Genomic DNA, 14,876 nt, shown 5'->3' with positions numbered 1-14,876 from the left:
CCAAGGCACCCCCCATGTTGAGGGCACGCGGCCTGGTACAGCTCAGGAGGGGGGGCGCGCTCGCTCGCCCCCCTTTCCTGGCCGGCCGGGTAGCGTACTCGGGCAAGGGTCTGGTGTGGACTTTGGGGGAACCCCCACGCCGATTTTTTTCGGCGTTGGGGTTCCCCTTTAAGCCCATTCCAGGCGGCGGAGCCCGCGACGTCTCCTTCGCGGGCCCCGCCTACCTGTACACGCGCTCGAAATGGGCGGACTTTCCGAGCGGGAACAGTCCGCTCATTTCGAAAGTACAGCGGACAGGCCCACACACGGGCGGACTGTTCGCTCAAACACAGTTTCAGCGGACAGTTTTTCGGAATTTCCGAAAGACTTTGTCAGTCCAACTGTCCGCTGAAACTGTCCGCTGAAAGCCCACACACGAGCAGACTGTCCGCCCAAACACTGTTCAGCGGACAAGGTTGGGCGAACAGTCCGCCCGTGTGTACGCGGCCTCAGTCTTTCCTCTGCTAGTACACTTTGCATCAGTGTTTTGCTTTGCTCTGCTAAATCGGATGCTGCTTGCCATTTATCATGTTCCTAATTTTGCTTTTGCTCTCGTTGGCCAGCAGCAGGGCAGAGGCATTAGAAAGTGGGTATGACCCCGAAACGCATTGCTATAGCAAGTGGAACCCAGGAGTATGCATTCTCACTGAGAGTGCTTTTCAGTAAGTAAAAGCTCCGCTCGGCCCTCGAGTCCCTGCATGAGGGTTAACAGACAGTTTCAAGATTGGATTCTCAGCCCTGCTTACGGCCCTGGAGAATGTGTTCATGCTGCTTGATCTTAACAAGCTTGAAAGTGCAAATTCACACTGTTGCATTGCCCTATCCCGTGTTTATTCATGCCTCAGCAAAAATTTGCAACCTATCTGTTTATAGCGGCTGCAAGGACGATCGCTCTGGCATGGAAGAAGCCCATTGCCCCTTTTCAGGACGTGAAAGATCGCCTGACAGCCATGTTGGTCATTGAACAAATGTCTAGTATTCTTAAGGACACACATGCCAAGTTCCTCAAAGTCTGGGAGCAATGGTTGACCTATGCCTATCTTGATGTCCCTCAGACTAGCGTTGATCGGCTTTGACTGGTATCCTAGGTGATTTCAGGTCCCCTCTTCCCCTTCTCCTCCTTCACTCCTCTCCATCTCTGTTTTCCTATTTTTTGACTTTTCCCTAATGGAGTTTTTTTTTCTCCTTTCTCGCTCTTACCATCGCCCTTGGCCCTCTTTAGCCATCGATGGTTGCCCAGGACCGTTTTCAATGCCGACTTACTACACATTTGTCCCGGATACTTTTACACTCTATGGGGTTTACCCCAAAATACATATGTTGCATTCAGGTCTTTATTCATGGCTTTATGTTGTACATTTTATTTTTTATGCATCAGTTCTAGCCCCTACATGGGCAGTCTAGGTGCCTATGACATTATTGTATGTTTTACTGCTATAATTGCAATAAAAATGATTGAACCAGAAAGTGCATTTTCCCTGCTACCCCTGTGAGTGGAATTATTTTTTTTTTTTTTATAGTGATAAACACTTCTTTTATAACACACAATTACACATTACCAAATACATCGGTAATGTGTCTTCCGAGATTCCACAAGGCCACCTGGTAGTACTTTATCACCAGATCGTAGAGTGTTTCCTACTCTTAGCTGACAGGAGTGGCACCCAGTGTGGTCTTTTGCCGCTGTAACCCATTTTCTAAAAAGGTTGGATGTACAGTATTGTGCGTTCAAAGATGATATTCTGCATACTTTGGATATTTGAGTTACTGTTGCCTTTCTATCATCTCCAACCAGTCTGTCCATTCTCCTCTGACCTCTGAAATCAACAAGGCATTTTCCTCCACACAACTGCCACTCACTGGATATTTTCTCTTTTTTTGGATCATTCTCTGTAAACCCGAGAGATGGTTGTGTGTGAATATCCCAGCAGTTTTTGAAATACTCAAACCAGCCCGTCTGGCACCAACAACAATGCCACCATGTTCAAAGTAATTTAAAACCCCTTTTCTTCCCAGTTCTGATGCTCTGTTTGAACTTCAGCAAGTCATCTTCGCCACGTTTAAATGCCTAAATGCATTGAGTTGCTGCCATGTGATTGGCTGATTGGCAGTTTGTGTTACCAAGCAATTGGGCAGGTATACCTAATAAAGTGGTCGGTGAGTGTAGACCACCGAGCCCAAAGTTTTTCTATTTTCAGTCATCCTTTACTATCAGTCATTATGTACAATTTAGTACAAGATTCTAGGCTCTCCCGTCTACCTGATGTCTTTATCATGCACGAAGGGGAAGCCTATGTACACTGGGCAATGTTGCGGGACCTGCTTTGCCATGCCCATCACCTGTACATGTCTGTATAGTCACCGGGTTGCACAGATGGTTCTGATAGAACATATTTATCTGTAGGCTCATTTTTTAACACAACACTATGGATTCATCTGAAAAGACATGACGTGATATTGGCACCACTCGTTCAGTACATTATGCTGATAAAATAAAAATGTTGCCTGGGTTTCAGCTTTACCATACCATTTCAGCATACTGTATATTACTGTATATAATTTCTGCAATGCTGTGTCAGGGGACATCCTCCTACAGAACGCTGAACTCAGAACAAGATACACGAGGCACGTGGGAACCCCAAATATATTCACGTCACTGAAATCCAGTTACAGCAGCAAAAAAAAAAAACAATACAAATAACCAGCTTGTCACAGGCCTTGGCAGAGTGGCAATGATTTTCGTATTAAATCTAATGTTGAAGCTGAGCAGTCAGTCCATAGCGGTTTGTGTTCTGCCTTTACAAGTCATCGAGGAACACGCAGATTTATTTGTTTCTCCATGCTTATAAGAAAACATTGCAGAATTGAATGATTTACCATTAGCGTAGGTTATCCAAAATAAAGAAAAAAAAAATTGCCGTCATTCCTGCTTTTGACCACCAGATGGCAGGCAAGCTGCATTTTTCCCACTCGTGGCGTTCTTTTATTTCTTCAACTGGGGAAAGCAAAGACGGTATTGACTCCCCTAGAAATCATGTATACATGACATTAGTCCATTTATTTCCAGCCACTCATTAGGATGCTTTATGCTTAATAAGTGGATTTCCGTGTTGCAAAGACGCAGTCATTTCTCCTGCTCGCTCCTTCAGCCTAGTTTTTCACTTTCCTCCAAATGTGTTTTGTCTTCTTTCCTCCCCAGGCTTTTTACATTATTTTCTGATCATATTTTTGTTCTTTTGCACTAGATGTTCCATTGCTCCATCCGGACGATCACTCAAGTGCAGATATCTTCCTCCGATTGTATTAGCAGGGTTAATTTTCCCTGCATTGCTTCGAAACCCCGTTTCCGCCTGTTGAGATTTATTGTTGGCCATTGACCCTTTAGTCGTAAAGTGCTGATGAATAGCTTTCTGTATGTCCCAGCCTATCAGATAATTTATAACATCCCAACCTGGTGAACCTGTGTTTCCCCTCTTCACTGTCGTGCTCATTTATGCTGTCAGATCTTTTTGTTCATCTGCGGTTATTGTTTTTATATTATAATTCGATTCTCCTAAGACTTCTTTTCTTTTGCTCTTTGGAAATATTTCCCAAAGTATGTTTTATCCATTCAAATAAGCAAAATATGAACTACTTAAGTTCCTGACAAGGCTCGGTTCACACAGGGGCAACACGACTTTTGGAGGCAACTTGGACGTGACTTGACGTGACTTGATGTGATGTGACTTGACGTGACTTGGACGCGACTTACAACACTAGTTTAAGTCGCCCCAGGCCAGGCGACTTGCCATGGCCAATCAGAGAATGAGCTTTTGAGAGCTGATAATTCTCTGAGAGTCGCCTCCGTATAGACGGAGATCCGACTTGGAGGCAACCTCCATTGAAATCAATGGGTACCGGTCGCCTACAAGTCGGATTGAAGTAGTACAGGAACCTTTTCTGAAGTCAGAGCGACTTCAGTAGTGTGCATTAAGACGGCTCTCATTCACTTACATTGATTTCTACATGTTGTGCGACCTGAGGTGACTTGGGGCGACTTGAAGTCGGATCTGAGTCGCCCCTGTGGGAACCGGCACTAAGGGAACGATAAAAGTGTGGCACCTTGTGGTGGCCAAAAGTGCCCCGTGTTAGTCTTTAGGTGAACCCTGTTCATGTTGAGCGCCCTTGTACCCTAAAACCAAGCTGCACCCTATGCTTTTGATTTCTGCTCAAGTCAAGCTTAAGTTCCGCCTTTTTTAGGTTTAGGCTTCAACTCTACCAGATGTAGAGTCTTTATTGCCCACATAAGTTCCAACACACAAAGTAAATGACAAGTTGGAGCTTATTGTCTTAAATGGAAGCAGCTTATGGTGGCCAAAAGTGTCTGTTTAAGGAGGGCCATACACGGTTTGAACCTCCTGCTGAACCAGCCGACATTCAAACCGTGTATGGATAAGCAGAATGTACAACCAGCATGCCAATTTTTACCTGCGATTATCGCCAGCTGCTGCTATAGCCGCTAGAATTAATCACTGTCTTCTCCCACCCCTACTGTCTGTGTTAATGGGGGAATTGAGCAAATTTGTGTCCTGCAACCCATGGTTGTAGGAAACAAATTTCCTCTATGTATGGCAGACTTCAGTCTTTAAAGCGGAGCTCCACCCAAAAGAGGGAAGCTCTGCTTGTTTGCCTCCTCCCCCCTCCACTGCCACATATGCCACCTTTTTTGGGGGGCGGGGTGGAGCGGGTACCTGGTTTTGAGTTCAGCCCCCCCTCCTTCCCCCGCAGCCGGCCCAATGGGAGAGCGCATTGCTTTGCGTAGTAGGGAACCGGCTGTGAAGCCGCAAGGCTTCACTGCCAGTTTCCCTTGTGGAGATGGAGACGGGAGCAGCCGATAGCCGATTGAAAAATCGGCTCGGGCAAAGACGATGCAGGATTAGTGGACAGGTGACCTACTACTACAAATACTGTAGCTGCTGACTTTAAATTTTTTCTGCAGGAGCTTGGAGCTCCTCTTTTTAAGGTGAAATTTTTACAACTGTCTATCTTCTGTCAGCCTGAACATCAGGTGCAGAGAGAGACATAAATGATGGGACTCTAACCACTTTATGAGCAGCGCACGACGATGTATGTCCATTTTTTGAAGAGGGATATCTCGTTAAAGGCAGCAGCTGCTGCCACAACCGAGATATCCATCTCTTCAGGCGCCGGTCGTGTGTACGATAATGTTGATCCCTGTGGCTGGTTCGCCGCGAGATCACCGTTATCGTCGGCGGGAGAGGTGTCATCCCCCCGCTGCTCTCCTGCGCCCTCTACCGCTTACCGGAGCTGTCAGTAGCGGCGGAGGCGATTGGGGCATTTCCTATGCTGGGTATGGAGACGAGTGAGGCTAAGATGGCCCCCCCATAGGAGGGCGGAAGCGACGTCAAAACGTCACTTCTGCCCATACCTCTTAAAGGAAAAATTTTTCAATGTCATTTTTTCAAATGACATTTTTTTTATTTTATTTTTTTATTGCATTTAAGTCCAAATATGAGATCTAAGGACTTTTTGACCCCAGATCTCATATTTAAGAGGGCCTGTCATGCTTTTTTCTATTACAAGGGATGTTTACATTACTTGTAATAGGAATAAAAGTGATCTATTTTTTTTTTTAAAACAGTGTAAAAATAAATAAAATCAAGTAAAATTAATACGAATTTTTTTTTTTAAACACCCCGTCCCGAGCTTGCGCACAGAAGCGAACGCATACGTGAGTAGCTCCCGCATATGAAAACAGTAGTCAAACCACACGTGTGAGGTATCGCCGCGATCAGTAGAGCGAAAGCAATTATTCTAGCCCTCCTCTGTAACGCAAAACATGCAACCTGTCGAATCTTTTAAATGTCGCTTATGGAGATTTTTTAGGGTAAATATTTGATGCCATTCCATGAGCGGGTGCAATTTTGAAGTGTGACATGTTGGGTATCAATTTACTTGGCATACCATTATCTTTCACAATATAAAAAAAAATTAGGCTAACTTTACTGCTGTCTTATTTTTTTTATTAAAAAGTGATTTTTTTTCCCCAAAAAAGTGCGCTTGTAAGGCCGCGTACACACGCGCGGACTGTTGGCCCAACTTTGTCCGTCCAACAGTTTGAGCGAACAGTCCGCTCAAACTTAGCATGGACGGACATGGCCACACACGACGGACGAACAGTTTGCTGAAACCGTGCGCGATGACGTGAACGGCACGTACGACGGGACGAAAAATACGACGTCCTATACACTGCAATGCAACCTTCCGACGTGGAAATCCTTTCTGAGCATGCGCGAGACTTAGTTGGCCGAACAAGCCTACACACGAGCGAACAGTCCGCTGAAACCTTGTTTCAGCGGACAGTTTTTCGGAATTTCCGTAAGACCTTGTTCGGCCAACTGTCCGCTGAAACTGTCCGCTGAAGCCCCACACACGAGCGGACTGTCCGCCCAAACACTGTTCAGCGGACAAGGTTGGGCGAACAGTCCGCGCGTGTGTACGCGGCCTAAGACCGCTGCGCAAATACGGTGTGAAAAAAAGTATTGCAATGACTGCCATTTTATTCTCTAGGGTGTTAGAAAAAAAACAATATATAATGTTTGGGGGTTCTAAGTAATTTTCTAGCAAAAAAAAACTGTTTTAAACATTTAAACACCGAGTCTGAAAAAGAGGCCTGGTCCTTAAGTGGCTAAACACGCCTTCCAGGAAATACCAAAAAATCATTTAAAAATAAAAACACTTTATTACAAGTTTAACCTCCCTGGCGGTATGATTAGTTCTGATTTTAGGTGCTGAAAGCGGTACAATTATTTTGCATGGAAATTTGGCGTTTTATATTGTAGGCCTGCAATTCTTAGGAATAACTCTCTTAAATCTGTTCAAACCAGAGTCTAGCAGACATCCTGGGTATGATAAAATTTATAATATAAATAATAATAAAAATTATTCAATAATGTAATCAAATCCAAAAACACAGAAATTTGCAGAATTGTCGCTGTCATTAGATTTAGTATTTGATGACGAATTTCCCCACAAAGCGCTATTGCTCAATTCTGCAAGTGATTATAATTTATTATCGCTGTTTTCTAGTTGGTCTAAAATCACTTTTGACATAAAGGGACAGTTTTTGGTTGCTATGGGCAATCTCCAAATTCCAGGCAGAAAAAACTGTATTTATAGTATAAAAGTGCATGCAGGGTACTGGACAAACCACTAGGGACAAAGGGGGTGTGTAATGTTTTTATACAGTACTGTAATCTGTAAGATTACAGTGCTGTGTGTGTTTTGTGTGTTTTTACTTTTTTGAATTTGGCGTCGATCTCCGCTCCCGTGCGCCGTAACGTCGCAGGGAACGGAGCTCGGCGGCATTCGGGCACTGTGAATGGAGCAGAGGACAGCTCAAACACACAGCGGGGAGGACATCGCAGGATCCAGGGGACAAGGTAAGTAACTTCTCCCTGTATCCTCCCTGTATCCAGTGATGCGATCCCGCGTCTGGCTCAGGGTTACCGCTTATGGTACTGAAATCCCTACCTGAACCAGACTCGGGATCACCGCCAGGGAGGTTAAAAGCATCATAAAAGATGAAGAAGATATATTCATGCCAACTTCTCCTCAAAAAAAAAAACACGTTACCTTACAGCTTGAAGGTGTTATAGCTTCACATCTTATAGCCATAGTTGTCATAGATGTATGCGTTTCGCCAGAAATATAGCTTCATCAGGATCCATTGACCTTTGATGTGACTGTACAATGCTAAAAAAACAAGTGATCTTCATGTATGCCCCTCAACCACATCGACAATTAAGACTACCCTGTGAAAAAGAAAAAAACAACTTCTATGCACAGCACGTAGAAGAGATCAGTATTCAATCCAAAATAATCAAACAATTTCCTGAATGGGCAGATGTTTCTACCAACATGAAGATTCCTGTTTTTTTCCTGCTTTTCACAGATTAATGAGTCTTTAAGGTGAACCCTGTGTTCTTGTCCCTCTGCACCCATTATCTAGGTTTGCATGGTATCCCCAGCATCCCTCCACTCATGCATTTGCCTGGCTTGTCAATGTAAGCTGCTATGTTTGCAGAACATCCCTAGTGTCTCTCCAGATGGACCTGGGCTGCATGCTAAACTCTCTGGGGCCCCAAGCGGTCCGCAGCTTGGACAAACCTGTTGTAGTGCAAGGGCCTGCCTGATTAGATACATAGTGAATGGATAGCTAGGCGGGTCCTCCTATTCCATAGTTTTAGTAAACCTAAAGGAAATTGTACAGAGATTTATTTTTTTGTGTGGTATAGTTGTGTAAATCCTAAGACTCGTTGCATTGATAAAACAATTCACATGTGCGATGGCTGTATGGAAAGTAATGCAAAAGTGGGCAGAATTTCTTTTTTTTTTAATTAACTTTTATATAGGTTGTTCAGATTTCACATACTGGTAGGCCAAGTCTTTCTCTATAGTAACTTTCTTTTTTTCATTGCAGGTAAATAATGGATTCCAAGCAGAAGCAATGTGCCTTCATTGAGTTGTTGATGAAGAAGGGGTGCAGGCTGTCTGACATCCACTGAAGGCTACAGAATGTTTACGGTGATGACACAATTGACAAAAGTCACCAATGGCAAGACTGCTCTTGTCAATGGTGTTATCTCCGTAAACATGCAGTAGCCTTCTGTGGCTGTTGGACAGCCTGCACCCCTCCTTTATCAAGAACTCAGCGAGGACACATTGCTTCTGCTTGGAATCCATGGTTTTACCTGCAATAAAAAAAAAGTTACTTTAGAGTAAGAGTTACTTTACTGACATGTGAAATTTAAATGACCTATGTAAGTTAAAGCGTTTCTTACCCCAAACTTCATATTCCTGACATGTGCCTGCTGTACCATGTACTTGTATGAGAAAGTATCCTGTTCTCGGCATTGCTTCCTTTATGTGAAATCCCAGGTGTTTCTTCTAGTCCCCTTTGCTTTCCTGTTAAAAACTGACCACACTAAGCAGAACAACACATCCTGATCAGTTTTCTAGCTATGCTGGAAACTTTGCATACTCTCCTCCAATAATCAGACTTGTCCTGACACCCTGACATGCCCCCGCTGCATAGTCATTCAATGGGAAGCTCAGTGTGCTGCTGCTTCTCCTCCCCCAGCTTTGATGCAGCTGAGAAGGGGGGGGGGGGTGATCACCTATAAAAAATGGTTCCTTATGTTTTTTGTTTTTTTTTCTTATCTGTACAAAAAATTTCTTGACTTTCCTTTATAGTTTAAACTGAATGGATTGTTTTACTAGGTGATCGTTCACAATCACTAGTGAAAACAGTTTTGCCCACTTTTGCATTACTTTTGGTATAGCTTGCATATGTACCGTATTTATCGGCGTATAACACGCGCCGGCGTATAACACGCACCCCAAGTTTAGGAGGGAATTTTAAGGAAAAAAACTTTTAGGAGGGAAGTTTAAGGGAAAAAAAAACTTACATTTATATGCCCATCAGTGTCATCTGCAGCCTTGTCCACCATTGAAGCCATGTCCCCCATTGCAGCCTTATGCAGCCTTGTCCACCATTGAAGCCTTATGCAGCCTTGTCCACCAGTGCAGTCTTGTCCCCCATTGTAGTCTTATGCAGTCTTGTCCCCCATTGCAGCCGTGTCTATTTTATTTTTTTTAAATGCCGCCGCCGAGATACAGAGCCGGAGGTGTATCTCGGCGGCGTGCGGTAGTTCTCGGCGGGCCCCCGGCCACCTTTGGCTCTTCTCGGGCAGCTTTCGGCCTCTTCCGAGAACGGCCGAAATCTTCCGAGAACGGCCGAAATCTTCCGAGAACGGCCGAAGGCGGCCGAAAGCCGCCCAGAGGCTCAGAATTTCTGGGGATCGGCATATAACACGCACCCACGATTTTCTCCTGCTTTTAAGGGGAAAAAAGTGCGTGTTATACGCCGATAAATGCGGTACTTTATAGTGTTTTTTCCTGGAGTTCAGCTATAAGTTTCATCTTGGCCGCCTTTGTGAAGTGAAAACGGAGTTCTGCCCAAAACTAGAGCTTCCGCTGATCGGATCCCCCCCCTCCACTGTCACATTCGGCACTTTTCAGGGGGGAACAGTTACCTGTATAATCCAGGTATTTGCTCCCAGTTCCGGGCATAGATCACTGCAGGCTCTGCGGTAAACTACACCATGTCCAACCCCTCCATGGTCCCCCCTGCAGACTTCTGGGAGACAGACAGGTCCCAGAAGACAGCAGGGACCAGTGAGGACATGTAAAACGACTCGTGCATGTGCAGTAGGGAACCAGGCTGTAAAGCCATAAGGCTCCACTTACTGATTCCCTTACCAAAGATGGCTGCGCCTGCACCCAAGAGCCGAGGGACAGATCGGCTTCGGGTGAGGACATCACGGGCGCCCCGGATAGGTAAGTGTCCATATTTTAAAAGTCAGCAGCTGCAGTATTTGTAAAAATTGTCTCAAAAAAATTGGCGTAACTCCACTTTAAGATAGTTTGGAATTGTCATTATTATCCAACAATCCAGCAAGCTGTCACCAAAAGGTTCTCATAGTTCAATAAAAGAATAGCTTTTCTAGTAATTTGGGAAATGGCTTAATGTGATTCACAGACCAGGATCTCATGCACATTAATGCAATCTCATTTAATAAACCACCTCCACACAGTCCTTTCTCATCCAGGAATTTGTTCCTCCTTGTTGGTGTCCACCATTTGCTCCTTGGAGACGCCAAGTAAAGTAACATATGATGGAGCACATTGCCATTCCCTCAAGCTGTAAACACTTCTTAGACAAATACAAAATAATGGATAAGATTCCTTCCTGTTTCTTTATCCTGTTGACAGAGCAGCATGGAGTTTTTTTTTTCCTCCGGGGAGATCGCTAGAATTAGAGACAGAAGATATTGCAGGGTGGTCCTTGTCAGATACAGGAGAGGGTTCCATGCCATATTCCCAGCACTATGAATTATTCATCATAAATTAGTCTGTCTTTTTTTTTCTCATCTCAAGCTAGGGCCTTGCCATTCAAAACAAAGTTGTTGTTTTTTTTTAATCACATAAAATTAATATATTTTTTTTTGCCTCAACCATTTTTACTGAAAGGTAGGATTCACAAGTATGCAGTGAACTGGGTAGCATAGGTGTACAATAAATGTGATTGGTTATAGGTTGTGCTCTGTTGATGTGATTAGATAAATTAGTGGCTAACAGGTTATGCTAGAGGTCTACAGGTCTTCATGCTATGTCCAGTGACAGCTAGTGGGTTTTAAATTTTTTGATTTGGAGGGCACCCCCACCATCAGGGCAGCCGGCGGCATGGCAATGACAGCAGCCTGTCACTTACCCGATTGTGGCTGTGATCTCCTCCTGCTCCCTGTGGTGCGGGGAGCAGGGACTCCAGTGTCCGCTCCTCCTCACAGCATACCATATGTCTGGGCTGTGATCTTCTCTCCTCCTTCCAAAGGTGCAGGGAGTGGTGGCTCCAGTGTCCGCTCCTCCTCACAGCGTACCATAGGTCTGGGCTGTCATCTCCTCTCCTCTTCCTCCCGGAGGCGCGGGGAGCGGAGGCTCCAGTGTCTGCTCCTTCTCACAGCGTACCATAGGTCTGAGCTGTGATCTCCTCTCCTTTTCCTCCCGGAGGCGCGGGGAGCGGAGGCTCCAGTGTCTGCTCCTTCTCACAGCGTACCATAGGTCAGAGCTGTGATCTCCTCTCCTCCTTCTCCTGAAGGTGCAGGGGGCGGCGTCTCTGGTGTCCGCTCCTCCTCACAGCGTACCATAGGTCTGAGCTGTGATCTCCTCCTTCTCCCGAAGGTGCAGGGAGCGGCGGCTCCGGTGTCCACTCCTCCATCTCCTACAGCGTACTGTTCCTCTTCCACCTAAGCTCTAGGCATCCAATAGGATCACCTGGTGCTTAGGCCAATCAGGAAACCATTCTCACAACCTGCCTCCTGATTGGCGGGTTAAAACTTTAGTGTGAAAATAGTGAAAATTTATTCGCTATAGTCACACAACAGGGGGTGGGATGGGGACCCAGCTCCCTGATATGTAGATTAGGGGGCCAGATGCATGGATGGGGGGGTGGTGCCTGTGCACCCTCTATGGACAGGTTGCTACTGGCTATGTCATAGGTTCATCAAGTGGAAAGCATATGTCCTTGAAGTTCAATAATGAGTGCTGATGAGTTGTTCCCAATAAATTGTTAGGAGCAGAGAGAACAGACACTCAGGCATTCAGAGCGACATAGAAGCTGTTTTAGTTTATTAGGGAATTTTCACACGGAACTGATGTATGAATGTCAGATATTCTTGGCATAAAAACACAAGGATGGGCTGTATAGCACATTCACTTTTTTTTACGTGTATATGCGCATAAAAATTCTTCTTGCTTTTTTTTTTCCCCCCCTCAATCAAGGGAGTGTGGTATATGCACGTTTTGCTTATATATGCGTATAAAATACTGACCAGATTTTGGTTACATGCACACGGTAATGGTGTTTGAAAATGTAGTATTACTGTATGGAACTTCTTGCATTAATTATTGGCGAGTACACACGTAAAATAAATTATAGCTCCTAACCCCTTCAAATGAACAGTGTACACATGTAAAATATTAACCAGCAATGCAGATTTCTGTTTTTTTCTTTCTTTTGTTTTTAACTGATGGATTGGTTTTGTTTTGTTTTTTGTTTTTTTATTACTGATCTACGTGCAGCACAGGTGTACGCGCCTATGTGTACAGGCCCATTAAAAACAAGGAGCTGCATTCAGATAGGTAAAATAAAATATACATATAGAGTTTATACATATGAAGAGCGATAATTGATTATTTACAGAATAGTATTTAGCTGTACGGCCGGATCTTGTAATCCGCATGTCGCCAGCAAGCATTCTGCAAACTTCAACAGATACAAACTTTAACAGAAACTGGCTTATCTGCACATTGATCACAAACTGATAAGTTCTGACTAGACACTACCTTGAGGCTAATACCGGTGCGGCTTGCAGCAGGGGTCTGGTGCGTCCCTCTTCACTGTTTTAAGGACGAATCTGGCCCGAATTTTTGCCTGACTTAGGACCTTAAACGGAGCCAAAGACTCACAGGACATCTGTGCAATTCGCTCCACCGCCGCCCCCGGAGATTTGTGAACCGGCTCCACTGAGAGCCTGTCACAATCTCCTGTCATGCGAATTAGGTGCGGGGGAAACCCACATCTAATTTACACTAATGTGAACCCAGCCTAAAGTGACCCTAAACCTTCAGGTTTTTTTTCATTAAAATAACAAACATGCTCTGTGTGATAGTTTTGCACAGAGCAGTTCCGATCATGCTCTTCTAAGATCCCCCGCCGGTGCTCCTGACTCCTCTTCTTCGGCAGGTGCCCACCATAGAAAGCCACGACATGGCATAGACATGGACTGGGTGGCTATGCCCCCCCCACTCCTTTGTCACAGGTCTCTCTCTCCTTCATATATGTGATCTGACTGATGCTCAGAGCTCTCTCTCCTTTATATATGTGATCTGACTGATGCTCAGGGCTGTCTTGCACTCTATCTGCTGCTGGGTGAAATTGCTGAGTGATCATTAAAAAGGTACAAGTATTTCCTGTTTGTGTTTGGCAAATCCATTAGGGAGCACTTTGTTAGTCTGAAACTGACCTGAGTTTAGTTGGTGGCTCCGATGAGCAGAAAATTGGTTTGTTTTATGCTATGGGCATTCTGTACAAAACCCTTCTGCACTGAGGCTGTGTTTTTCTGCCTTGCTGGATAAAAATGCAGGACAAACCTGCTTGGACTGCTGCACCTTCGGTTCTTCTCTCTCCCTCCCCTTTAGCCTCCTCTGCCGCTGTAATCAGTGAACAGCGGAGAGCAAGAGGCAGTACAGCCCAGGACGGAGGGTGGGGGAGGAGCTGCCCAAATTAACATTTCTAGTTAACCCGCAGGTGGTTGGTTGCTAGGTCCTAAGCAACCAATCACCAGCTTGTTAATATGAAAAGTCACATGGCCAGTTTGCACATGTAGGATGCTATGGAACATTGCAATGGGAGGAAAGGGGGGGGGGGGGAGAAGACACTATTGTGTGTGTGTGTGGGGGGGGGGATGTGAAAGGAGGTGTGGAAACTGTTATGGGCAGGGTCATCCCCATAGGAGTGTCCTTGAAGAAAGCAATATAATACTAATTACTATTATTATATCATCTGTGTATTAATTGTCTAGTCCCTATAGATTAGTTAGTCTATTAAAACTCTGAGCGCATGCTACTGTTAATATCACAATAATACAAAGTTAGCTATGAAACCAAACACATGGTTTAAGATTAATCAAATCTCATTTATTTCCGAAGAAAATAAGAAAGCTTATATAAGGTATTAGAAATGACAAGAATACATAGCATAGAATCAGAACACAATACAAGGGTATACTTGGCACGTCCTACTGGCTGTCCTCGTGATGGAATAAGAATGAGCTCTGTTTTAAACATTCCCTTTTGACAAACACCTCATCCCATAGCCTGCCCAACTTTGGTTGTGGACGAATCACAGTGTCTCTGGGGCGTCTCCTCCACCAGGTTACTTTCTGAGCGTCTTGCCATACTATTTCTGACCGTCTTGCCATAATTGACCTCTGGGGGGCAGTGTCTGTCCATGAATTGCAATTAATCTGACTGGGGTCAAATCTTGGGGTTTAATTTCCGGTGCCCCACCTCCATTATCTCTGTCAGTTAGGTTCTTCTTTGGTTCTCATAGACAGATCGGAGTCAGCATTGTCATGCAGAGTAGCTCTCCTAGATAGATGGGAGCCTCTAGTCTCATGTAAAATAGAGGTTTTACTGGCTACATTCCAATCGGG

General features: G+C 44.8%; 1 protein-coding gene across 1 annotated transcript in view; it reads left to right on the top strand.

The window, feature by feature from the left end:
• Positions 1-14,876, top strand: part of LOC143996041 (uncharacterized) — a 693,822-nt gene that overhangs the window by 92,078 nt on the left and 586,868 nt on the right. The gene's annotated exons all lie outside the window — the stretch shown is intronic.

The sequence above is a fragment of the Lithobates pipiens genome, unplaced genomic scaffold, assembly GCF_037356315.1.
Source record: "Lithobates pipiens isolate NorthernLeopardFrog02 unplaced genomic scaffold, aLitPip1_a1.2 Scaffold_19, whole genome shotgun sequence".
In the NCBI taxonomy this organism is placed as follows: Eukaryota; Metazoa; Chordata; class Amphibia; order Anura; family Ranidae; genus Lithobates; species Lithobates pipiens.
Note: the sequence above shows the minus strand (reverse complement) of the source record. Positions and strands in the feature narration are given on the sequence as shown.